The following is a 26248-nucleotide window of genomic DNA, read 5'->3' as shown; positions in this document are numbered from 1 at the left end:
GACACTGAAAGGAAGGGGCAGCGGAGGAGGACTCTATCCCCAGGGGTCTACCAAGCTCTCTACCAAGCTCTGCCTGTAGCTCAGCCCCAGCAGGACCACGGTCTCTGCATTTTACACGGCAGCAGGGGCCACCAGAGGACAGCAAGCTTGCCATGTCAGCTTGCGCTGTACAGAAAACATATCACAGAGCCTGCAGGCGACTTGGAGAGGTGGCACATGATGATGATGTGCTCTGGTCTATCCCAAAATTCAGAATGCAAAGTGCACCCCAAAGCATTACCAGGTTCCGGGATGGCTGTGGGTGGTGAGGGCTGCAGTCCACCCATGCCTCTGTGCGTTGCAGTCGGCTCTGCAGAGAGCGCTCTCGGGAGCTTTCAGAGGATCTGGGTTATCTGAATCTATCATTGTTCATGCACTTTAATTAGCCTCTAAAAATACTGGGACCCAACCCGCATGCCAATCTTTGTTCACACATTGAATCCATTTTTAACAATGCATTTTTAATTTGCTCTGGAGCGTCTACTTAGACATCTGTCATTGCCTGCCGTGTAATTCCAGGCAGACACCAACTAGAGCCACAAGCACTCCCCACCGCGGTGCTGTGCTCTGAGTGCTACTCCACGAGAGACACTCACTCAAGACTCCGAGGGGTTCCCATCACCACCATCAGGCCATAGACAAGTGTCAGCTCCACATGAGAGAACCAGGACGGAGGGGGGCCAAGGTACCAGCCACCGTCACACCGTGAGTGGCAGTGCCCTGGCCTCTGAGTTACTGTCCTGTGCACGGTTCTCTAAAGGCTTTTGTCCCCGCTGGTTGTCCCCGAAGCCACAATGATTTCACTGTCTGCTACTGCCTACTCTGTTGGAGAAACCCTGCTGTCCAAATCCCTTAGCGGCATGTGGAAATCTGTAAGAGGGACAGCCAGGGTCAGCTATGTTGGCTTCAGAGCCACCATTCACCTGGCCCTAGTTGACCTGGACAGGACCCTTGCATATCCGAGCCTCAGCTGCACAGTCAAACAGTGCCCAACACTGCAAGCACTCGGCAAAGTCTCGCACGAATAGTGATCAGATGAAGTCGTACTTTCTGCTAGAAGGAACTCCAGAAAACCTCTAGACAATCTCCAGAGTTACAACATTAATATCCTTGTGCATGGATCCAAAACTCTCTCTCATCTGCCTATTTCATGCCCTGGAATCTCCCCCATACTCTTTAGCAGTGCGTTAAGTTCCTGGGCCCTCTGGGGCAGGCTAGGTAGCCCCTCCTGAGATTCTTTGTGGTCCAAGTGCAGGTGGATCCTGACCCAGGATGTAACCCCCTAGGATCGCTACTCCACATTTCCCCTCGGGCCACTGACTCAAACCTAAGTCCTACTGAGAGGAACCTACCAGCTTCACCCAATGGATCCAGAAAATCCCACTCTCCACCCACGTCCTGGGCGTTAGAAGGAAGGCCCCAATGGAACTGCACAGCCCACCGAAGCATCAGTCCCATACATTTGCTTGTTTGTTTTCCTCCTTGGAATGCCTTATCATGGTTGCCAAGGAGGCACCCACAATACCCACTTTCAAAAACACTGATTTTGTCTCATTTTAAAATGAGAACTCCTACGATCCATGAACACAGCAAATCCTAACGGCGGGGTCAAGCCAGAAGCTCTGGCAAACACTCCCACTTGCCACAGGGAGACTCCAAAGTAAGCCGTGATAGGTGTGTTTACCCGAATGTGTGTGTGTGACCTCTGCGTGTGTGCGCTTCCATTAAGGCAAGAAAGAAGGGCAAACCAAGCTTTGGAAAGCAACGCTTACAGACGGAAATGTAAGCCACCATAAGGTTAACCACGACACAACTCCATGTGGATGTAGAACGCGCTCTGAAATGTCAAAGGCAGGGACTGGTGCCGTGGTACAGGGAGTTGGGCTACATCCTGCAATGCCACCACCTCCTGCAGGCACTGTGTTTGAGTTCCGCAGCCACAGGGAGACCAGGATGAAGCTCCTGGCTTAAGGCGTTGCCCTGGCCCAGCCCAGGCAGTTGCAGCCATTTAAAGAACGATCCATTGGATGAAAGATCTGTCTCTCCCTCTCTGTAACTCCGACTTTCAAATGAATACATCCACCTTTGAGAAAATAAAAAAAAAAAAAGCCAAGGGTTAAATCAAAATGATGACGACAAAGATGAACAGATGAGTGGCAAAGGCCATCAATAACAACAATTTGCCTGGCTATGCTTACTCTTCTACGGAGAAAGAGGGATGAGTTGGATGGGTAGGTGGGTTAGGCGGATGGATCCAACGGGAGAGACAAATGGGAGGAGGTGTGGATGGATGGATGGGGGTGCTGAATGGAAAGAGAGTTGTGCAGAGGGGTAGCCGGATGAATGAATGGATGTTGATAGAAACCTTTCTCCTTGAAAGTAGTTTTCTCCACAGAAACAATCTATAAAATCTTTCCTGCCCATCCGTTCTCATGAGTCATCTTTACATTTTCGCAGTGTGAGAGAAGTCATTACGTCTGTTCTTCAGCAGATCGCAACGTGCCCAATGTTAGAAGCCAAAAGTGGGCAGAAGCCAAGGGTAGCTGCTTTCCTCGCCCTTGCCACATCGATGTGCCCCACAGCAAAAAAAAAAAAAAAAACCTGAGCTGTAGAGCGCTCTCAGAGAAGACACAGTGTGACCTGACTGGGAAATGAAGATATACTGGGATGGGGCAGCTCAGTAGAGAAACACAACTGGAGGATGTGGGGACAAAGCCACAAAGGCAGACCACGGGATGCTGAGAACTTTAAGTGGCCAAGAGGAGAGGGGCTCCTGGCATGAGCTGGGGGTGCTCCAGCAATAAGACGGGGTAGGAGGAGGCCCCACAATGCTGTGCCCCTGAAACTAAGTTGGGGTGGTTGGGGCTGCACCTCCATAGGGACAAGCCAGAGACATCAGGAAAGACTCAAACCACGTGCAGATTTCCATCACTGAAGTGAAACAACACAACTGCTGTACTCAATTCTTCTTTCTTTTTCCGTGTACTATACTGACACCAGGATCTTTTACAGGGAAAATGCATTATCATTCTCTGCAGTATCGTTCTAAAAAAATCCATTTCCTAATGAAAATCATTAGTAAGTGCTTGAAGGTAGTTTTTCCTCTGGAAGAATATAGTCTATAAAGCTCTTGCCTGCCCTGCCTTAATTAGATACTATGAATCACCCAAATACAGATTCCAGGCCTGAATGCAAACCATCAGCTGGAATTAAACAGTCTCTCTCAGGCACTCAAGGACCTGCAGGCAAGCAGCTGGATGACTAGGGCTGGGGTGACCCTGACACAACAGGACCCTAAACCAAAGTGGGTTTGTGGGAGAGGGCGTGTTGATTTTGTTGAAAGATGTGAATTGACTTTTCTTTTCAATTCTAGAATCAGGCAGTGTGCCCACAAAATCAAAAAAAAAAAAAAAAAGGCGTTTCAATAATGCTGAGTAGAAGAGGTTAATAGAGAAAGGTTAAAGAAAGCAGAACAAACAGTGGACTTACCATTTCAAAGTGACTTTCTTAAAAAAAAAAAAAAAAAAAAAAAGCACAGTTCTCTTCAAGGATGAGCTTCCCTAGACACGTAAAAATAATCAAGCAGCCCAGGAGGCCAGGCTGTCTGAGGCGCTGCCGCTCTCACACGCTGTTACACTGTCTTCCCCTGGTTCCAAAACCCTTGCAATCACTACCCTAACACTGCCTCTCTTTCTGGAGTTCTCTTCAAGTCCCGTTTGGAAGGAAGCTAGGTCTGCATAAAAAAGGAACAAAATGCCACAGGTACACAAGCAGAGAGGACAGCCTGCAGGATCTGTTCTCTGAAAGTTACTGGGGCGAGCCAGCCTCAGCACCTGTGACTGGGGTTTGGGGGTCCCTTGCAGAGGGGTCCAGCTCAGGCAACAAGTGTTCTGTCTCCTGCAGATGGCAGCAGGGTATGGACTTAACCAGAACCCATGCGACATTGACCCTCCAGTACCTGACAAGGTAGCACGCACTGACCCTCCAGTACCCAACAAGGTGGCACGCACTGACCCTCCAGTACCCGACAGGGTGGCACGCACTGACCCTCCAGTACCCGACAGGGTGGCACGCACTGACCCTCCAGTACCCGACAAGGTGGCATGCAGATGGTACAGCAGTGGTTTCTGGTCACAGTAAAAGGTTACTGGATGTGACAGCACAAAGGGTACAGGCCGGGCATCTCGCAGGGCTCTGTGACAACAGCATCCAAAGCAGGCTTTCTGGCTGGACAGGGGCGCACCCTGTAGTGCCAGGTGGGATTGGGGACAGGAAGCTCTGATTCTGCTACGAACAGGTAGGGGCACTAAAGCCTCGGCCTTCACCTGCTGCTGCTCTGCCTGCCCCCTCAGCTACACCTTGGTCCCACCACACTGAAGCCCACTTAGCCGAGACTGTATTGTCCCTCCAATACGGAGTCTCTGCTCCGCACTGGTCCTTGCAAGTGCCCAGACCTCTCCCCTGAAATGATGATGAATGACAGAATCACAGAGACTTCTCTGGGAGGTCACTCTCAGGAGTATCTTCATCGCACACGCAAAGGCTAGCTGCTAGCATTGGCTTTGAACTCCAAACCTGATACTTCTTTAGATCCCCACATAGGAGGGGATGGGAAGGGGCCATGTGAGGCACCTAATATAGAAAGAATTAGCCTGAAACAGACTCAGGCAAAGGTCTGGCCCTGGCCACCCCCAGAGGCTACAAAGTCCCATTTCTCCAAGTTACTAGAAGTCACTGAAGATCTACAGTGTGCCAGGTGCTACCCTGGGTACTTGGAATGCAGAAGTCCTGACCATTCAGAGCTCACGCATACAAGCAGGCAGCAGCCAACTCAATGGAAAAACAGCAGCACATACCCATAGGATGCACATGCAAACACACATGTATACATGTGCACGCATGCGTGGCACATACACACACATGTGCACACCAGGCACTTCAGCCAAATTCTGAGACAGCACCTGCAGGAAGGTGCTAGCCCTGTGTTCTGAAGCCCCTCAAAAGAGAAGGGAAAGCTAACGCAGCACCTCCCTCTCCAGAGAGCCCAAGAACGCCGTTGCCATGCTTAGTGAAGAGGCCAAAGACAGGTGCAGATACACGGGGTGGGGGATGGTGTGTAAGCCACATCCAGTTCTCTGCCTACTGGCTCACAGGGACACAGGGACACTCAGCCTGCAGAGTCACAGTAACCTACCAGGCCCCAGAGCTGAGCATTCAATTAGCCGGAGCCCATCCACCCAGGTGGACTCCCACCTCCTTCCAAAGCACCCTGACTGTGCGCATGCCCAACTCCAGATTTATGATTTATTTATTGTTATTGGAAAAGCAGATTTACAGAGAAAAGGAGAGACAGAAAGATCTTCCATCCAATGGTTCACTCCCCCCAAGCTGCCACAAAGGCCGGAGTTGAGCCAATCCAAAGCCAGGAGCCTCTTCCGGGTCTCCCATGCGGGTGCAGGGTCCCAAGGCTTTGGGCCATCCTCAACTGCTTTCCCAGGCCGCAAGCAGGGAGCTGGATGGGAAGAGGAGCGGCTAGGATCCAAACCAGCATCCATATGGGATCCTGGCGCGTGTAAAGTGAGGATTTAGCCACTAGACTATTGCACCAGGCCCTGGGGTTGAATCTTATAAAATACTAGCCTATGGATGTCAGCATGGAGCAATGTGTTCTATTCCCAAGGCAATCTGAAACACGAAAAAGCACACCCCCCCAAAAAAAAAACCTTAAATACTCACAAATTCCCTTCCTCAGCCTGAGGAGAGTAGGAACCTGCCTGAGTGGCGTGGGAAGGGTGACACAGGCCAGCACTGGGCCAGGCTGTCCCCAGAAGCATCCACTGCAGACGGAAACGTGCAGCTCCAGCCTCCGGTTCTGTGGTGTAACAGCCCGCGTGGCAGGGGCAGACCACGGGGTACCAGCCAGGAGGCACACATCACAGGGTGCACACTCAGGCAGCCCACCACGGATCACAAGCAGAGGCCTAGCAGCCCCCTGCCGGCCCCTCCCCAGGCCTCCAAGGGCAGCCAGGCCTTCGGCATCCTGTCCCCAGCGCATGCTTGAAGAGAGTAAAGAATGGGGCGTGAAAGACAGAACAGCCTTTCCGGACTCTAGCTGAAGTCCCCAAGGCCGAATGGCCGGCCAAGCCCAAGTCCCCTTTGGATAACCACTACTTTCATTTGCACAATCATTAATACCTGGAATTCATTCTGACTCATCAAAATTCATACTAGTTAATTCATGAGCTAATTAGAATTTAAAAGGGTGCCACTGCCATTCAGGCCAGCTCATTTAGGAGCTATTGAAATCCGTGTACAAGACTTAGGTGAAAAGGGAGAGCGAGTGTTTAAACTTCTAAGTGCTCCCTTCAATACTCTTTGTCCCCTCAAATCCTTGTGCTCACTGGGCTAATCTCATTGGATTAGCTGCATTAACATTGCCAGGATCCTCTCCCCCAACATGAGCGCCGCCCCCTCAACCAGCAAGCTCAGGCCAGGACACAAATGTTCCCAAAAATCCACAGTTACACGCAGCAAACTTCATGCCAAGGTCCTCCCGGTTTCCAAGAGCAAGATGCATCTCAGAGAGCCTGGTCGGGGTGTTCCACATCCTAAAACACGGATTTCCACGCTACAACACGGATCCGGTCACCATTCCTGCTGCGCCTCCAGCGTGCGCCTGCTCCTGCTCTGCCTCACCAGGATGCTGGGTTCTGCCGGTAGTCAGGTCACAGAACTGCAAAACCCTCACTGGCTCCCCTGCACGGTGCCTGTCTTCCCTCCTACTAACCCTCCTCCCCAAGGCAGCAAGGACCATCACAGAAACCGATCAGACGAGGAGATCTGCAAGTCGGCCTCCTGTGTGGCACACGGGCAGCCCCAGTCAAGGCACCTTCGATTCTATCTGAAAGAGCTTCAAGTAACAAAAGCAGATACGGGCATCCTAATATCGTTCGAGGTGAGCAAAGGAACGGCCCCTGAGACACAAGCGTGTGTTTGCGCACTGGCTCCGCCTCCTGTCACCACGGACCGTGTTGTTGGGTCATTCAGTCTCTACCCTGAAAAGGAATTGAAATCTTGAATCCGGCCCCGCATAGCACAGTGACCTGCACTCCAGACTAAGAAAAAGTGATTGTCGAGGGCGGTGTTCTTGAGTCCGTAACTCCCAGGGACTCCACGGGCTCCCAGGGGGCTCCGATGAACTTTCAGAGTACGCATTCAGTTGGTAAGGATGGACTGGACACAGCCTCTGCTGTTGATCCCCTTCATTGTCAGTCGAAGAGCCTGGGACTCCTTGAAAGATCACAGTTCCTGAATCCGCTCCTGCGGACCAGCAGGCTCTACCCAGCCTCTCATTTTAAAGGCAAGACCCGAAGTTTGTTCCAATTCCCTAGGCCTGAGCTTTCCCCATTTGTACAATGGGAATGATGACTATAGCTCCCAATTCCAAAAACACACCAAAGGGATCAAATGAAATACTGTACAGAAAAAAGTCTAGGTAGCAATTCTGGCATGAAGGTGCTACAAGCTCCACTGAATGGGATGGGAGCATTAAACACCTTTCTCTCTCTCTCTCTCTCTCTCTCTCTCTCTCCCTTCTCTGCTCTCTCCCTTCTCAAATAAATACTTTTTAAAAAAAAATTTTTTAAACAAATACAAAAGAGGAGCCAGTGTTGTAATACATCAGATACCAGCATCCCATATGGGCACCAGTTCAAGTACTGACTGTTGCACTTCCGATCCAGCTCCCTGTTAATGACCTGGGACAGCAGCAAAAAATGGCCCAAATGTCCGGGTCCCTGCCCCCACCACACTGACGGGGCAGAAGGTATAGCCCGATTTCAGACGGGACCTCGGGGTTCTGTGAGAGGAGGAGACGGGGTGGTTCTGAGAGGCGCAGCGAAGGGTCACAGATACCTTCCCTCTGTGCAGAGATGCCAGAATTCTGGCAAAGGAACGCAGGTGCACCTGCAACCTGAGGAGTGCACACAGACCGCCTGGAGATCAGGGTGCAGCAAGGACGTTAGAATTTGCTCTACTACCAGATCAAAGCAAAAACATTTAGCTAAAGGGGAAAGAGGATGGGGCCAAGATTCTGTGAGTAACCGTTTCCACCTCTAAGGAGAGATACTGCGTTGCGTGGACCGCCCAGCTCTGGGAAGGCTGCAGTGCCAGATGGAACCACGCTCTGCTCAGAGCAAACCTCACCATCCCCATAGCAACTTCAGCCCTGCTTCCGAAGCACTTAAAAAGACACACATCAAACTGTTTCCCACAATGATTCAGAAGCTGACTTTTCATCCCACACCCTGGGTAGGTCCAGTCGATGGGGAATGTTCTCATTATGAAAAACAACAACACGTGATTGATGCAGAAGCTATGGCAAAGAGGAAAAGGCACAGTTTTTTTTTAAACTGTCCTGGCTGAGCACCACCCTAAAAGACACCTATTTTGACTCATCCAGTGCGTGTCTTCTTGTCTGTCTGCTGAGGTCCGTGTGCCTGTGTCAATCAATTGGGGATTTTTAACACAAGCAGGGGCCTAGACCCGAGGCTGCACCTTGCCCCCGCTCGAGGCGTGATGGCCCACGAGTGCTGCCAGCTGGGGAGGCGGGGGAGTGAAACTGACCCATCTTGGGCTGATCTCACCCACTCCATGCCCCGGCACAGCTGGGGCGTGACGGTCTATTACACTCCAGCTGAAAGCCATCGGCAGGAATAAATGGCAACATTACTCATGATGATGCGGAGTCTGTCTCTCTCGGGTTTTCCTTCCCTTGCCTCACAACAAACTCCAGAAAACATACCTAACACCCAAATGAAAGCACAGTCAGATGTCTGGAAGGTGAGTCAGACTTCTGGGTAACCGCCCAACAATCCGGTGTCTGGGAAGATGGAAAAGAGACGCACACCATGGTTTGTCTCTACTTTGAACAATCCCCTGATCCTAAGGAAGAAGGAAAACAGCTCGGGGGAGCCAAGGTCATCGCGGAGACATCCTGTCGACGGGGAAAACATCTGCATGACGACGATTTCAGTAAAACTTACTAATGAGTCTAAGTGATCTGTGACAGCCAGAGACACTCCCTTGAGCAAATAATATCTCATTCACCATCATGTCTGTGGCTAGCAGGTTAGTGTGTGTGTCTGTGTGTGTATTTCTGTGCGTGTCTGTTTCTGTGTGTCTGTGTGTGTATATGTGTGCGTGTGTGTGTGTATTTCTGTATGTGTTTGTGTGTATCTGTGTGTCTATGTGTGTATCTGTGTCTGTATGTGTCCATATGTGTGTGTATTTCTGTATGTTTCTGTGTGTCTGTATGTGTGTCTATATGTGTGTCTGTGTGTATGTGTGTGTATTTCTGTCTGCGTGTCTGTGTGTTTCTGTGTGTCTATATGTGTGTCTCTGTGTGTGTATTTCTGTATGTATTTGTGTGTTTATATGTGTGTCTATGTGTGTATCTGTGTCTGCGTGTCTTATGTGTCTATGTGTGTGTGTATTTCTGTGTGATTCTGTGTGTCTGTATGTGTGTATCTGTGTCTCTGTGTGTGTCTGTGTGTATATGTGTAGATAGGGCAAGGTGTCAGGAAGCCAGCTGCCTCTTCTCTCTTCTGGAAGGTATTTTCCTTTGAAAGTAGAAACGTGCAGTCAAACAATTTGCCTTGAGTGTAGGTGGGCAGGCAGCAGGCAAGCCAGCCTCGCCCCCTACCCTGCACCCACCAGGAGTGGGCAGATTGCCTTGCCCTGAGTCCTAAGCATCCGGCTGTCCTACTTGTTACTTGTTTGTGTAATTAACAGTTCTGGCCTGCAGCTGGAGTCACAGCACTGCCACGAGCTGGACAGGAAGAGGGACAGGAAGTGATGTCTTCTCTCCAGGAAGTGACTACCAACACCTATTTTTTGGCGGCCACAGAGAGGCACAGGACAGATGAGGCCGGTGGGGCACCAGTCCAGGTGGCAGACTGTGACATCTGGAAGCCAAGCAAGGTTTGCATGTGGGCAGCAGCAGGACGAGTGACAAACTTCACAAGAAGGTGGCCAATCCCAGGACCCAAGGAGGCACGAGGCACACACGACCCATGGGCTCTGGCAGGGGGTGGGGAGGGTGTCCACACGAACCGAACCAGTGGTGACATAAGGGAACCGACAGTTGGGGAGTGAAGGCTGTAGCTGACACAGGAGGACTAGATCACGGATTAGGACTTGGGACAGGAAGGGTGTGATACAGGAGGTTTGAAATGCTGGGCAGACAGGAAGTGGGACGAGAGAGGGTGAGACGGAGAAGTGGGTGACAGAAGAGGGCCAGCCAGAGAGGCCGGGCAGGTGGGGATGGTGACCGTCAGTCAGTGCCTGACGCGGGGAGTCAGGGCATCACATGGCTTCCACGAGCCCAAGCACTAATTCCTGGGCACAGTGACAAGCACAGCCCTCCACTGCGGTCGTTTAGTGCTTATTGATCACACAAACTAATTACTGGAGGAGAACAGCAAGCACTTCATTTACCACTGGATGATCGAACTATCGCCTGAAGCGTGGTTGGATAAGAATACAGACTCCAGTTCCCTTCAGGAACCAGAAGGGGCCAAGCCGAAGGAACTACAGCCCTCCAACGCCTTACCACCAGCTTTGGGGAGCAGCGGGAGCCCCTGGGTGACAGCCAGCAAGTGCCCAGCATTAGCGGGGGGTCAGCAGCAAGAAGATGGCGGAGAACCGGAAAGCAGGCATGAACAGCAGGGCAATAAAGAGAAGGCCTTCCCCTTTACAAAGCAAAAAGAGGATCTGAAGGCTTGGCAACCCAAACGAGACCATCGGAGTGGCACCAGACAGAAAACGGCTGAACAAGAGAAGCATACCCTTTGCAGCTCCAGGTAAGGCAGCAGCTCGCTTGGCAGGGTTGGCAGAGGCAGCCCCACAAAGGACCAGTGTGAGAGGCTTTGCTCCAAGGGAGAGGCAGCACTCAAGTGTCCTCACACCCAACAGTGGTCAGCCTGCACATAAAGATGGAGCCCGGGCTGCATGTGGCAGCTGGGGCGATCCAGACACACACAGGGAGACAGGCCAGGCTCGGCCCCCCACACACCACTTCTCACCCGGCCAAACCTACATCACGCTTGCTAAGGCCCAGAGTCCCCTAGCAAATACTGCTGTAGCATGGGAGGTGAGGAGAGGGAAGGCAGGGAAGGAGAGGGAGAGTGAAGAAGCGAAGGGAGAGGAGAGGAGGGAGGAGAATTGAGGGTAAGAAGGAGGGGAGGGAGCCCCAATTGGCACAGCAGCACTGTCTGTTCATCCATTCACTGCCCAGGTGAAGATACCCACCGTTGGGCTCCCCAACCTCCTCCGTGGAAGGGTTTGTGCTTGAACATTTCATGCAGCGTTTGCTCCTTGAGACCAAGCAATGTAAGAGGTTGTCCGTGAAGAACCTTAGAAAGTTACCAATGTGTTACCAACTGAAAGCTCGGTTCTTCCCACGGGACAATGACTGACCCAGCTTCCTGGCACAAACCACACGGAATCTCAACAATGAGTATTTTGTGAAATGTGGACAGATACTGCATATGTAAGGCAATGGGGTGGGGGACTCCAATCGGTCTCTCTTGGCCATTCCTGGCAGGCTTTAAAGCAACGATGGTAAAAACACTCCACCTTAGGACCAGACTCATGCTCCCATCACCCAGCAGTGCCACAAAGCTATGAGACCACCGACAGAACAATCAGTGTCATGAGCCACAGTTGTTGGCCAAACCACCGCCACTTCCGGACTCACCCTGCCTTACAGCAACCCTCTTCCTCCCTAGCTTTGAACCAAGGTGCCCTGGCTGTCACTCCTAATGGCACCTGTCCGGAGTTCTGGTGCCCTGCCGCTCTCCTCAGAGAGGTCTCCCTTCCTCCAGTACCACCCAATGGGGCTCCCTCGCATCCCACCTGCCTTCCCCTTCAGGTGTCAACACCTGCATGTGTCTGAAACTGTAGCCCTCCCCGCCCAGGATGCACACTTCGTAACAGTGGGTAAGGAAACCTTGCTTGCCTCTGCCACCGCCCACAGCACCCTGGACATACAGAGTGGGCCTGGCCAAATGAGAATTCTCCTTGCTTTCAAGCCTGTGTGGATGCTGCAGTAGGGCTCTGGATCCACATACCAATAATTAATCTCCACTTAGCAACAATAACTTATTTGGACCAATACAACCAGTCCATCAGTATTCATATTGCCTTACCGGGCACATCCACCACCTCTTGCAACTACATCAGAACATATCCTGTGGCACCCAGAAATCAGGAAGCGCCAGAAAGGAGATCGTAATAGCCAGAGAAGCAAAGAAGCAAAACAATGGCTCAACTGGCTAACCCTCTGCCAGCAAATGCCAAAACCCATAAGGTCAGAGTTCGTGTCCCAGCTACTCCACTTCCCATCCAGCTCCTTATTTGTGGCCTGGGAACACAGGGGAGAATGGCCCAAAGCCTTGAGACCCTGCACCCACGTGGGAGACCTGGAAGAAACTCCTGGCTCCTGGCTTCAGATCGGCTCAGCACCGACCGTTGCAGCCACTTGAGAGTAAACCAGAGGAATGGAAAATCTGTCTCTCTGTCTCTCCTTACCTCTGCATATCTGCCTTCAAATCAAAAGAAATCTCAAAAGAAGAAGAAGCAAAACATTGGACACAGACCTGGATTTCAAGGCACACAAACACAAAAACGTCAAGAATAATCGAGAGTTAAGAGTTTCAAATTCCAGCACTGTGTCTGACAAAGCCACAGTCTCCCCATCCCTCCACATAACCACCCCTAACACTCACCTCCATCTCAACAACCCACTCCTGCAGCCCACCAGTGGGCTCCCAATTTCCTTAAGCACACACTCCTGCGAGCAAAATGGTTGATGCATAAACAGATAAATTCTTTAAGCAGGCAGGCACTACGATGGCAGTGTATTGGACACACAACGCACACGGAAGCGAAATCATGAGAAGGGAGTGAATAAGAAGAAGAAATGAGCAGATAAGCTCTAGTATTTTCTGTGAGCAAACCACCCGTCCAGGATGCCCTCACCCTGCTTGTCTACTGACAAAACTCAATTCTTTCACTGAGTCTCGGCCCAAGGTCAGAGCCTCGGTCCACTGGGGTCGCTATCACACAACGCTTCTGATGGGAGGATTTAGAAATGACAGCAGCTCACTGCTCACAGTCCTGGCGGACTGGCAAGCCCAAAATCAAGGTGCCAGCCGACCCAGGGTGCGGTGGAGGGATCTGAGTGTCCTCTCGTGCTGGCTGCATGGTTGGCATTATCTTAAGAGCCACTCCCCCACGCATGAAGGAGGAGCTCTCATCACCCGATAAACCCCAAGGGCCCACTTCTTCACATCACGTGGGAAATTAGTCTCAATTGATGACTAAGAGGGAACGGGAGGGACATACAGAACCAGGCCACAAGCGCTGTACCACCCCGAAGCACCCTTGATTGACCCAAGTACGAAGACTCCCTCTGTCTTCTCTGTGGGGGCAACCAGGTATACACACACACACCCGCCCTGTGTGCCTGATGTCTTGAGTGCTCCTTGAGAACAGGAGAAAAGTAGAGGGTCAGGAAAGCCAAGGGTGTGCTTGGGCTCCAGGACTGGGCCTGTCAGGAACAGCTGCCTAACCCGAGAGCAGGAAGCAGACCTAGGCTCTGACAGCCTCGGACACTGTACCCCAGGTGATCAGGCGGACTCGCTCCCCCACGCACACAGAATCCTTTCTTTTAAAAAAAAAAAAAATTCATTTTCTTTTGATTGTAGAGGAAGATATACAGACAGGAGGAGAGACAGAGAGGAAGATCTTCCGTCCAATGATTCACCGCCCCGCAAGTGACTACAACGGCCAGTGCTATGCCAATTCGAAGCCAGGAGCCAGGAACTTCCTCCAGGTCTCCCACGCGGGTGCAGGGTCCCAAGACTTTGGGCCGGCCTCGACTGCTTCCCCAGGCCACAGGCAGGGAGCTGGATGGGAAGCGGGGCCACCGGGATTAGAACCAGCGCCCATACGGGATCCTGGCGCGTGCAAGGGGAGGACTTAAGCCACTAGGCCACCGCACTGGGCCCCAAAATCCTTCTTAGTAAGTACCCAAAGACAGGAATGAGGTCTCACATTATGCAGGTGCTGGGCAGGTGCTGCACAAATACTGTCATGAGGCGGTTTAGAAAGTCTGGGGGGGGGGAGACAGAAGTAAAAGGACCACAACATTTCAGGGAAAAAAAACCTTGAAATCCACTCACTATTTTTTTTTCCATAATACATACTTTCTGTAAGCCTCTGAAGAGCCTTTGTGTGCAGGGACTTCAAACTGGTTTTGCACCACAATAAACCTGTCTTTTAATTCCACGTTCCACAAACTTCGTGAAGAAACCTCATATACTTTATCACTCCTTTTTACTGTGTACCCATTACAGCAGCCGGCCACCTCCTACTGATTCACGTGATCTTATTTAAGCCTCCCCAAAGTCTAAGAGCTAAGGGTGGGCATGTGACAGAGTGGTAAGTTAGCATGCACCTGGAGACTCCCACCTGACACATTCCAGTGACTGGGTTCGAGTCCTGGCTCTGCTCCGGATTCCACTTTCCTGCTAAAGCATTCTTTGGGGGCAGCAAGTGATAACCCAAGACATTCATTCCCAGACTGAGTTCCTGGCTCCCAGGCATCCGGAGAGATAACTAGTGGGTAGAGAGAGTGTCTCCATCTGTCTGTTGGTGTCTCCCCGTATCTCAAACAAAATAATTACTTTTTAAAAATTTAGGAGAGGGCCCGGTACGGTAGCCTAACAGCTAAAGTCCTTGCCTTGCACATGCCAGGATCCCATATGGGCACTGATTCTAATTCTGGCGGCCCCACTTCCCATCCTGCTCCCTGCCTGTGGCTTGGGAAAGCAGTCGAGGACAGCCCAAAGCCTTGGGACCCTGCACCTGTGTGGGAGACCCGGAAGAGCTCCTGGCTCCTGGCTTCAGATTGGCACAGCTCTGGCTGTTGCAGCCACTTGGAGAGTAAATCAATGGATGGAAGATCTTCCTCTCTGTCTTTCTTCTTCTCTGTATATCTGACTTTCCAATAAAAATACATAAAATCTTAAAAAAAAAAAAAAAGGAATCTAAGAGGTCGGGGCCAGCACATGGCTAATCCTCCATCTGAAGGTCCGGCATCCCACATAGGCACCAATTCAAGATTCTGGCGCGTCATCTTAGAAAAGGGCAAGTTAGAAGGCCAGTGTCCTCCCCAAGCTTACAGAGCTGCCGAGGGGCATGACGGGACAACGCCAGGGTCAGACACAAGTAAGGGCCACAGATGCTCCCCCTAACCCCGGCAAAGCCCTCTGGTCAGACGCTTGAGAAACCCAGATACAACCTGTCCCAGCTCAAATTCTTTCCAAAGGTATGACAGGCAGTACAGGATAGCCACAGTGGCTACCCGCAGCCTGCCGCCTCGGTGGCAACAGCTTCCTGCGGGAGGCGGACAGGAATCACCCCACCAGGCCTAGGAACACACCCTGACTCTTAACATCCAATACATAAACCTTGTGACAACAGTCCAAGGATTCACACTGCAGAACCAGGAGTTCCACCGAATGACAAGCCCTCCACCCCCCACTGAGCATCCTATCCCATCAGAAAGCAAACATGATTCCTCCAAATCAGATGTACCACAGAGAGCCAGTGTGACTGCATACCATATTTGCTTATTATGTTTCCATTACTGTTTGGATGAAAAAGAAACTTTAAATCTCACGACTCCCAGTTTAGAAGTTTAAAAAAAGAAAAAGAAAATGAAAGAAAAATGGAAAAGCTAGGGTGCCGTGGTGTAGTACGCTAAGCCTCCACCTGAGGCACAAGCATCCCATATGGGCCACAGTTCGTGTCCCAGCTGTTCCACGCCCTATCCAGCTCCCTATCTGTGGCCTGGAAAGCAGAAGATAGTTCAAGTCCTTAGGACCCCGTACCAATATGGGAGACTTAGAAGAAGTTCCTCGCTCCTGTCTTCCGGTAGGCTTAGCTCTGGCCATTTGGAGAGCGAACTGGCAGATGGAAGCTCTTTCTCTCAAATAAAAATAAATTTTAAAACACAAACAAAAGAAGGGGCTGAAGCGATAGTGTATGAGGCTAATCCTCCGTCTTCAAGTGCTGGCACTTACATGGGCGAAGGCTCTTGTTCTGGTCGCTCCACTTGCGATGCAGCTCCCTGCCTACAGGCTGGTAAAGCAGGAGTTCCTTGGATCAAGGAATCCAAGGAATCAAGGCCCAGTTCCTTGGATCAGGAAAAAGCTCATGGCTCCCAACTTGGGATCAGCCCAGCTCTGGTCACTGCAGCCATTTGAGAAGTGAATCAGCAGAGGGAAGATCTCTCTCTCTCTCTCTCTCTCTCTCTCTCTCTCTCTGTTTCTCCTTCTCTTTATGCAAAATCTGCCTTTCAAACAAAAACAAATAAATCTTTATTTTTAAAAAAGACTACCTGACTCTTACACATTCGAACACCAAGAGCAGAAAGCTAAGTGTTTCATGGGTGTAAAATGTTAGCAGTTGAAGTAACCAAACCAACCCCTGTCATTAAGACTAACAAGATTTAGGAACGTAGGGCCCTCCCCATCCCTACCAGACAAGCAGTAAGCATTCCACCAACACACTGCACCAGCGAGCCGAGCAACAAAGGGAAGAATAGAAAACTGGGCCCACCATGACCCACCTGCACACAGCCTCACAGCAGATGAGCCTCTGAACAGCACAAGGGGACTCCCCAGCATGGAGAGAGGAGGTGCCTACGGTCACAACCACGCTGACCACAGTCACACTGGAAGAGGCTGGCATCACCCCGGCCCCTCCCACAGCACTGGGAACTTTCTCCACTCTTACCACTTAACAATCTTTCAAAGGAAAGACTGCCTTGAGTGAGTGAATCACAAATGCTTTTCGTTTCTCTCAAGCCTTAGGAGCTTAAGAGGGTGGGCACTGTCAGCAGCTGCCTGCCGGCCTGGAAGGCTGAGGCCTCGGCTGGGAGCAACACCACACCTGCAGGGGCAAGGGCATGAAGAGACTCAGCAAAGACACCAACGCGGACCGATCAGAATGCACTTATGTTTGCAAGTTGAGGGCAAGACCAGCAAGGAGTTGGATCTCAAAATGAGCGGAAGTGACTGAGCAGCTGCCAGCCAACTTCCTCCATTGTGACTTCAAGGGTACCCATATGGGCTGAGCGGACAGACACAGGGATGACCAGTTGGGCTAAACCACCCCTTGGGATGCTATTCTCTCATATCAGAGTACCTGGAATGAACCCCATCCATTTTGGTCATCTAGGGAATGAATCAGTGTATGGAAGAGTTCTCTCTGTGTCGCGATACGAGAGAGAGAGAATGCTCACAGTATGTGTGTGCATATGCGTCCCTCTATATATACAACTTGTCATTCAAGTAAATGTGCACATTCTTAAAATAGTAATAATATTCAGTATTGACAAGGGCGGAGTGTAAATTGTTCCATCCACTCAGAAAACAAATCTGGCATAACCGAAGAGGACACACCAAAGTTCTTACATACATCAACTTCCTTTAACAATATAATAAAAGTACTCACCGCACCTGGTAAAGTACTATTAATGACACAAAAAATTAGTAACAATTTCATTGCCCTAAAACAAAAATATGTTTTTTTTAAGGTGGTTTATTCAATCTTTTTTTTTTTTAGATTTATTTTATTTTTATTACAAAGTCAGATATACAGAGAGGAGGAGAGCCAGAGAGGAAGATCCTCCATCCACTGGTTCACTCCCCAAGGGGCCGCAACAGCCAGAGCTGAGCCCATCCAAAGTCAGGAGCCAGGAGCTTCCTCCAGGTCTCCCACGCGGGTGCAGGGTCCCAAAGCTTTGGGCCGTCCTCGACTGCTTGCCCAGGCCACAAGCAGGGAGCTGGATGGGAAGCAGGACAGGTGAAGCATGAACTGAACTGGCGCCCACATGGGATCCCAGATGTCCAAGGCTACTGTACCGGGCCCAAACAAACTCTTTTTGAACTAATAACATAACCCCATATTATATAGTCATAAGAAGTGTGTCTTTGTGGGTAGTCATTTGACCCACTAGTTAAGCTGCCTGTATCCCACACTGAAGTACTTGAACTTGACTGCCAATTTTAACTCCTGACTCCAACTTCCTGCCAATGCAGAAGACACTGTGGGATGTAGCACGCAAATAAAGCTGAAGTCTGTGATGTCAGCATTTCATATGGGCACAAATTCATGTCCCAGCTGCTCAACTTCCAATCTAGCTCCCTGCTAATGCCCTGAAAAAGAAGCAGCGGAAGGTGGCCCATGTATTCAGGCTCCTGCCACCATATGAGAGACCTGACTCCTGGTTCCTGGCTTTCAGTTCTGGCCACTGTGGCCATCTGGGGGTGGGGGGGCGGTGAGCCAGTAGATAAAAGTTGTGTGTGTGTGTGTGCGCGCACACTGTGTGTCTCAGTCTCTGCCTCTTCCCTTCTCTAACTCTTTCAAAATAATTTTTTTCTAGAAAAAGGCATCTTCGGATAACATTCAAATCACATAAAACTGTTCATGACAGAATTGTAAGTTTTTTGAAGATGCATACAAATTCTGCACATGGTTGTAACAGTTAATCAGTCATTAATCCTGTAAAAAAAAAAAAAACTATGAACTCCTAAGTAATTTCAGGCATTTCTGCCTCCTTCTTTCCATGCTTTCCCATCAGCTTCAGCAAATACATCATTGGGAGACAAAAGCTTCATGCCTTCTGCGGCCCAGAAGGAGTGACTGCTCCCAGGCGGGCCCAGCTCCTGGTGCCGAAAAAGCTGCAGGGCCAGGAGGTCTAGGCAACCGTAACCGGCCCAACCTTGGCCAGGATGGCCTTGTGGCTCAGATACCAGGGAGGCTCAGGAACCCGGGCCCTTTGTGGGACCCCAGGCCAGGCCTTGACAGCAGAAGGAAGCCCTACTAGGGATTCAGGCACTGTGGCAGGCTCTCTGACTGCAGGGCGACCACAAAAGTTTTGCCGCAAACAGGGCAGGAAAATATCGCACGCATCCGTTCACGCTCCTGCATTAGGAACTCCCTTAAAGGCTGGGACATTTGGTGTGTCCAACATGGCTAAAATATCACAGAAAGTTCACGTCAGTGTGAGAGGTTTACTATTCTATGACACCCCTCCCATGGGGTCAGAGAACATCTCCCCGCCCACCCCCAGATGGGGTTGCTTTTTTCCTATCTTTCCCCAAATGTGGGAGTTGAAGAGCAGTAGTAACCATAGCACTGCAGGTCGTGAGGGGAGGTGGATCCTTCTGAAGGCAGGAACGACTGTCGAAGGGCTTCCCACCTGCCTCGCAGCCCAGGGCAGGTTCCCCCAGCACACTGTGGGACAACGAGTGGCGCAGGTGTCTGGGCATGGTGCAGATGTGCTCTAAGACCCATGGATGCTGACTGCTGGATGCATCTCCGCTCCAAGGAACTCCAGGTGCAACATGAGCAACACAAGCCTCAGAACTGAGGCTCTGCCCACAAGCACAACAGGCAGACAGCAGACAACCGACTAGCAAAGGGGGAGGGGCAAGGAGAAGGGGGGAGGCGAGGAGAAGGGGGAGGGGTGAGGAGAAGGGGGGAGGTGAGAAGGGGAGGGGCGAGGAGAAGGGGAGGGGCGAGAAGGGGGAGGGGCGAGAAGAGGGAGGGGCGAGAAGGGGGAGGGGCGAGAAGGGGGAGGGGCGAGGAGAAGGGGGAGGGGAGAAGGGGGAGAGGGTGAGGAGGGGGCGAGGAGAAGGGGGAGGCAAGAAGGGGGAGGGGCGAGAAGGGGGGAGAGTAGAGGGGGGAGGGGTCAGGAGCGGGGGCGAGGAGAAGGGAGGAGGTGAGAAGGGGGAGGGGTGAGGAGAAGGCGGAGCTTGCAGGCTGGCTGGGATCCCTTGGGGGCCTGCACAGGGATGAACAGGGAAACGTCACCAGCTGGTGACGGGGTCCCCAGTAATGAATTTTTAACCCAAGTCCTGTCTTGTATTGCTGCAGCTTCAAGACAAAGCTAAACAGGTCACAAGGCCACCCTTCACTTACGCAAGTGGCGTGACTTTTTGGCAGTGCACGGACTGGGTGCCTCACCTTGTGCGAGGCTTCACCGGGGTGGGGCTGAGGGGGGCCAGCAGCAGAACCTGCCTCCCAGGGCCGCTGTCAGGATGAATTGGCTAACAGCTTGGCACACAGTCAACGCTCTGTGACCGTCGAACTGCTGTTCCTATTATCTGACCTAGCGCCCTGAAGTGAGGCACGTCTGGCCAGAGGTCAAGGAGCCCTTCAGACAGCACGCTGCCTCTTACTGGACACTCTTCAGCCTCCTGCCTGGGGACACAGCGAGACTTCCCCAGGGAACTCCCACCCCACTCCTGGCACGGGCTGTGGTGCTTGAGGCCCCCAGACAATGGGACCAATGCCTGGCTGTGCCCACCTCAGCCCCCATGCCAGGGGCCCCCTGCCTCTGCTGCTTAGGCCCAGCCTGTTTCTGGAGACTAAGGGGCAAACTTGTACAGGAACCCACGTGGCTCAGCAGGAAGCTTGCCGCTCTGCCACCGGAAAGGCAGGAAGTGGACATATACCCCAGAGCAGGGGTCCTTGCGTACCCACCCACTGTGGAAGACATGTTCCTTGGGCATCTGATGAGATGGGTCTCTTTCTCTTCCGAGCCCAACTCTGAAGACAGACTCAGAGAGGCAGACGAGGGAACACACATGCTGCTCCCACACACCCACCCCATTCCTGACCTTAATGTCACTTGAGCACTCCAGGCCCCAAGTCCAGTCTGCGAGGAGAAGAGCAGATCATTTGGCAGGGGCCTCCTAGGAGGTGGCTTTGTAATCTGAGCAGTGTGTCCACTGACAACTAGAGCAAGACCATTAAGTTCATTACACCTGTCACTCTGCCAGCTGAGTCTCCAAATCGCCCACAATGAAAGTGCATTATGCCCAAGGAGTGCCACCCAGCCCCCTCCTGCCGCAGCACACACTTAGCCGGTGCAGGCAATTTGTTCTTCGCTGTCTGCACCTGCAGACGGAACACAACTGTAAACAGCCTGGAACTTGGCTCTGAGACATCTCAGGCCTCTGAGCAGCAAAGAACAGAGCTGAGGTCTCCCGGGGAGGAGGGTGGAGCCACAACCCTGGAGTAGGGGAAGGATGTGAGTGTGTGTGTGTGTGTGTGTGTGTGTGTGTGTGTGAGGGGAGGCCAGGGACAGGGGAGGGTATAGACAAGGAGACAGAGCAGTCTAAAAAAATGAAAGGCAAGGACAGAGCCGCTGCATGGGTTTCTGTGCCCTGCGGCACAGCCAAAAATACAAGCGAGACACACCCTTTCTGCTTCTGAACTCCCAGCGCTGCAGGCAGCAAGCACAGGCCTTCCCCACAGCTGCACATCCAGCAGGCCCCAGGGTGAGCAGCGCCCAGCCCTGCCAGCCGCAGGGGCCGCAGAGCACGTCAGCAAGCGTGTTGCAGACAGCGGTAACTTATTTATCCCTGTCATGTAACATTAACAATCTGTCTGGAGCTTGGCAAGCACCGACTTGCACTGTCATATAAACTGTCTGACAAACTTAAAGTTTCATAAATGCTTCTCTTTTTTTCCAGAAAACAATAAAGCATCATTGAGGGGAAAAAAAAAAAATCATCTTTTCAGTTTTTTTTTCTTCCTCTTCCAAAAAAAAAAAAAAAAAACCTGAAACAAAAGAAAACCCATGCAAACAGAAATGATCCCTCAGAGAGATGATTAACCTTGAAAGTTCCAACATTTTCCCAATACCAAGTAAATGAGTAAATAAATGTGCGGGGGGGGAGGGGTGACAGGGTGGGTGTCAGTTGCGGGAGGGGGGAGGGGGACACAGAGCAAAAATCTGCAAGACAAAAGTACAGTCATTAAAAATTAATACAGGGTGTGGACATGCAGCCCCCACCCCGTTGTACTAGTGGAGATCCCAGCCAGACATTCTGCACCCTCATTAAGTGGTGTCTGGCAGCCTGCCGGAGTTTTAGTGGGTTCTGGGAATGCCAATATATTAACCAGAGGACTTTCTGCATACCCTCTCGAGTTTTTATTCTAGAAAAGTCAACCATTTGGCATGGGCTGGCCTTATTTTTGTCCGGGAAAGCTCTCAGCTGCCAATCAAGGGAGAAATTATAGCTATGTTCTTCGTAATTTCTAAGACCTATCTGGAAAGCCAGCTTAGTGGGAAGAAAAGTCCTCACAAAAAAAAAAAAAAAAAAAAAAAAAAAAACCAGCTCAAAAGGCCAGAGGACCATTTTTGGTGGCAATTCAAAGAAACGCAATCCACGCTTAGGTCGCATGGAGACACAGAACAACAGAGACATTATTTTCAAGTCCTCCTGTGACAGAAGGAAAAAAAAAATAACATTAATTGGAAATTTGAACCCAATATGTCTACAGCCATTAACAGCACAGGTGCTTAGTTACCTGACAGCACAGCAAGAAATGCCACACACACACACACACACACACACACACACACACACCTCCTTAAGTGGCAGGTCTAGATTCTCAAACAGGAGGCAGAACCCCTACCTTCCTATTTTTCAAACCCAAGATTCACCTACCATGTACACCCATAATATAGGTCAAGCTGTAATTCTAGACTCACACAGCCCATGGAGGCAGAAAGTCACTTTGACACACGAAATAACGGCTTCCAGGAGATTTTTCTGAGGCCTAAAAAAAGGGCAGCAACAGAGATGGGGAGAGGAACAAAGAAACGAAGCAGCAGTGGAGGATTACACAGCAACTCTGTCACGGCTCACATTTTAATATCCATGTGCCTGCATAAATTATGTTAAATGTTTCCAAAAATTGTTTCCAGGTTAAAATGGTGTGTTCTTCCTTGACAGCGTACGATCGCTTCTTGGGTTTATTCCTTCTCTCTGCGCTCAGCAGGACAGGTATGGCAGAGACGACCCCCACCCCCCACCCCAGGCTCAGATCCAGGAGGAAGATAAGAAGGAACGTGGCACAGGTGACTGGGGAAGTGTGACCAGACCATGTGTGACAAGGACCCACGACCAGGGTCCTCAGGTGTCTCGGGGTTTCCTTGCTGACCCAGAGAACACCCCTCTGGCACATGGCCCTGGTGCCTCCGAGACCAGACCCGGAAACACACAAGAGCCAGAGCCCAGGGGTCTCTTGGTTTTTTTGTGGAGGTCGGGGTGGGGGGACCAGCCAGACATTAACCCCCAAAGAGCAGAAAGTCCTTTTTCTCTCTCCACGTCCCCGCTGACAGCCTGGAAAGCTGCCCCTCTAGCAGCCCAGGTTTGCATCCCAGGAGCAAGCCAGCCTACCTCTGCCAAGCTGCTAAGTCAACCAGGGCTACAGCACAGTCCCAAACTGTAAACACCTTTGCAAACAGGTCCTTTCTCCCGACACACTAGGTAAGACAGCTATTCTTAGAACGCTGCTGGCAGTTAAGGGAAAATAAATATTTGTGTGTGTGTGTGTATATATGAATACATATATATACACACATACACACACACTTGGGTGCGGAGGGAGGGGAGTGAAGATTGTTGAATCTCAAATGATGTGCCAACAAATTGGCACAAAATCCCTTAATAAGCAGCTGGTACTGGCTGGTTTCCACTGCAGGATCTTGGTCATGCAACGCCAGCCCCCAGGAGGACCTGCTGGGCAGTCTTCTCCAAGGCAAACGCACACCAAGCCCAACTAGAACCATGTCCAGGGAGGGCAGACTGTTCCAAGGGTAACAGGAGGATGTTAAGGAATTAGAGAGGTCTTTGAAAACAAGGGAGCCAGGGTAGCTACAGTTCCATTACAGCAAATCCCTCAGTGGCATTTACAGTTTCAGTCCTAATTCCTAACAGTGTGTTCAATGTCAATAGCCAAGTAACGCTCTTAAAAGAATTACGCTTGCACGCCGCCCCCATTTTCAAACGCGCTGCCTTTGTAGGGGCCATCAAATGACATTTCAGGGGCTCATCACGAACCACATCTTATAACTCAGGAAGTGCACATGGTAACATTCCGATCCACTGCCATGACTCAAAGCCGACACAAAGCTCCTCCTCTACACGCAAAACGACAGAGCCAAGAGAACTGTCCGCAAAACAAGAGCAGGTTTACAGTAAACAACTTAAGAATGGAGGGAGAGTGAACCCAGGGATACAGAGGGCTGGCGTGACTTCATGCCGCCAGCCCTAGGTTCTCCATGTCGACTTCACAGAGCCTCCCCCTGTAATTTAATACCCGGTGCCCAGGCTCCATGGCAGACACAGACAGAATGCCCTTCTTGGCCAGCCAAACCGGCAGAAAGGATCATTTTTAAAGGGAAGTTTCCCAGTGCTGGCTCTATGGGGAATGCGCCAAACTCCGTGCCCAGCCACAGAACCCTGTTTTTAAGAGGCAGGCGCTGCGCACCATCTGTATTCTTCTCCACTGCTCCTAACTTAGCGCCAGCAGCTCCTGGGACCAACGTGATCTCGGCAGCTAACCTCGCGGCTGGAGCCCACACGCCTGGCTGGCACACAGGAGGTCTTCAATCAACGTCTCCCACCGCGGACAAGGTGGCACTGAACCACACCTGACGCAAAATATTGACAAGGGGTGGGGGAGGGATGAGGCAGAGGAAAAAGCCAAACACACATAAAAAAAAAAAAAATCATCCAGTTCTACCTAACTAAAAGATTATCTGAGGAAAAACAGAAATTATGGCAGTTCTGTGACCACTGCCACTGACCTCATTCCTGAGCCCGCTAGCTGCAGGCACTGAGCTTCCCAGCTCCCCGAAGAGTCCCTGGGGGTCCTGATATGCCGGCAACCCCAGGGACCAGGGAGCTCCGGGGAGCCCCTTCTCCAGCGGCACCCCACCCCCACCCCTCCCCATATCCGAAGACTTCTTGCCTCCTCCTTTTGCAAATGAAAAAAAAAAGTTTAAAAAACAGGCAAATGCCCTCCCCGCCGCCGCCCTTGAGAAGAAATAAGCCTCAACAGAGCCAATGGAGAGCCGCTTGGGTACTCACAGGGCGCGCCCCAGCCGCACTCCACGCACCGGGCAGAGGTCCCCGGGGAAGCCTGGCTGCAGCCGTGCGGGACAGACTCCCCGCCACAAAGCAAGTGCCGGCTGGGCCGAGTACTCGTCGCTTCCTGTTATTCCACGGTGAGGGTCACCGAGAAAAGCAGCACACTCCTGCTTCCTGAGGGGCTCGGAACTCAGCCCAAGTGCAGCCGCCGCCGCCGAGACATCCACCGCCCAGCCAAAGCCGCGAGCGCGGGCGGCCCCGCCACCGACGTCAACGCGCGCGCGGGGGGCACCGGACGGACGCTGAGCCAGGCGGATCCGAGGCGGGGCGAGGCTGCGGGACGTTCGCGCCACCTTCCTCCCTGCAAACTCCCAGCCAGGTCTTGCGGGATCTTCCCGCTTCCCGCCGACCTTCCTGCCCCCTTTCTGCGCAGGGGTCGGGGAACTGCCTACAGGGGCTGGAAACTCTGGGGGCAGCCCCGCGCCCTTCCTGGCTTCTAGCTCCCCAAAATTAAAGTCCTGCGACTGCGGGACGCCTGCGCTCACGGACCACGGGCAGGGGGTGCGTGAGGGCAACACGGCTGCTACAGCGGAGCACACCCATCCCTCGCCAGGCAAGCGCCCCAGGGCAGCCGCCGTGCCCACCCCGAGACCCCAGACACAAACCTCGCGCCCTTGTCTCCGGGGGAAAACGCCGGACAGGGAGAGCCCACGGCGCCAGTCGCTCTCTCCGACCCCCACAGACGGCTCAGGCTCCCGGACGTCCCGTTCCCGGAGTGCCCAGTCCCCGCGTCCCCCCGCCCTCTTGGCTACCACAGACGCCCGAGCGGTGAACGGCGGTGAACTTGGGTCAGCCGCCGCCACCGCGGCCAGCCAACCGGCTCGGCACTCACCTGCGGCCGCTGCTCCGGGCGGGGCGGGGAGCTCCCGCAGTGCGGCTTGCGGGCCACCCGGGCCCTGCCGGCCACCGAGAGGGGCGCGGGACACGAACTGCGGCGGGGAGGTGGGGTGGGGGGCGCGGGCCGGCTGGCGGGGAGCACCGCGCACCGGGCTCTTTAAGAGCCAGGGACCTGACACCCGCGCCGCCCCCGCGCTCCCCGCCCCCTTGCACTTTCCCAGGGACTCGCTGGGCTGTCTGGGCGGCTGGCGGTGGTGGCGGCTCTTCCCCGGCTCGCAGGGGAC

General features: G+C 52.2%; 1 protein-coding gene across 4 annotated transcripts in view; it reads right to left on the bottom strand.

Annotated features, from left to right (window-relative positions):
• Positions 1 to 26015, bottom strand: part of LDLRAD4 (low density lipoprotein receptor class A domain containing 4) — a 347890-nt gene extending 321875 nt beyond the window's left edge. For 2 of the 4 annotated variants that reach the window (XM_058678478.1, XM_058678482.1), the window contains exon 1: positions 25068 to 25331. The gene's annotated coding sequence lies outside the window, so the exon portion shown is untranslated. Of the gene's footprint in view, positions 1 to 25067; positions 25332 to 25732; positions 25750 to 25959 lie in introns of those variants that run through there. The other 2 variants (XM_058678479.1, XM_058678480.1) reach the window with 2 other exon arrangements.
• Between the last annotated feature and the right edge of the window lie 233 nt (positions 26016 to 26248).

The sequence above is a fragment of the Ochotona princeps genome, chromosome 21 (genome assembly GCF_030435755.1).
Source record: "Ochotona princeps isolate mOchPri1 chromosome 21, mOchPri1.hap1, whole genome shotgun sequence".
NCBI lineage: Eukaryota > Metazoa > Chordata > Mammalia > Lagomorpha > Ochotonidae > Ochotona > Ochotona princeps.
Note: the sequence above shows the minus strand (reverse complement) of the source record. Positions and strands in the feature narration are given on the sequence as shown.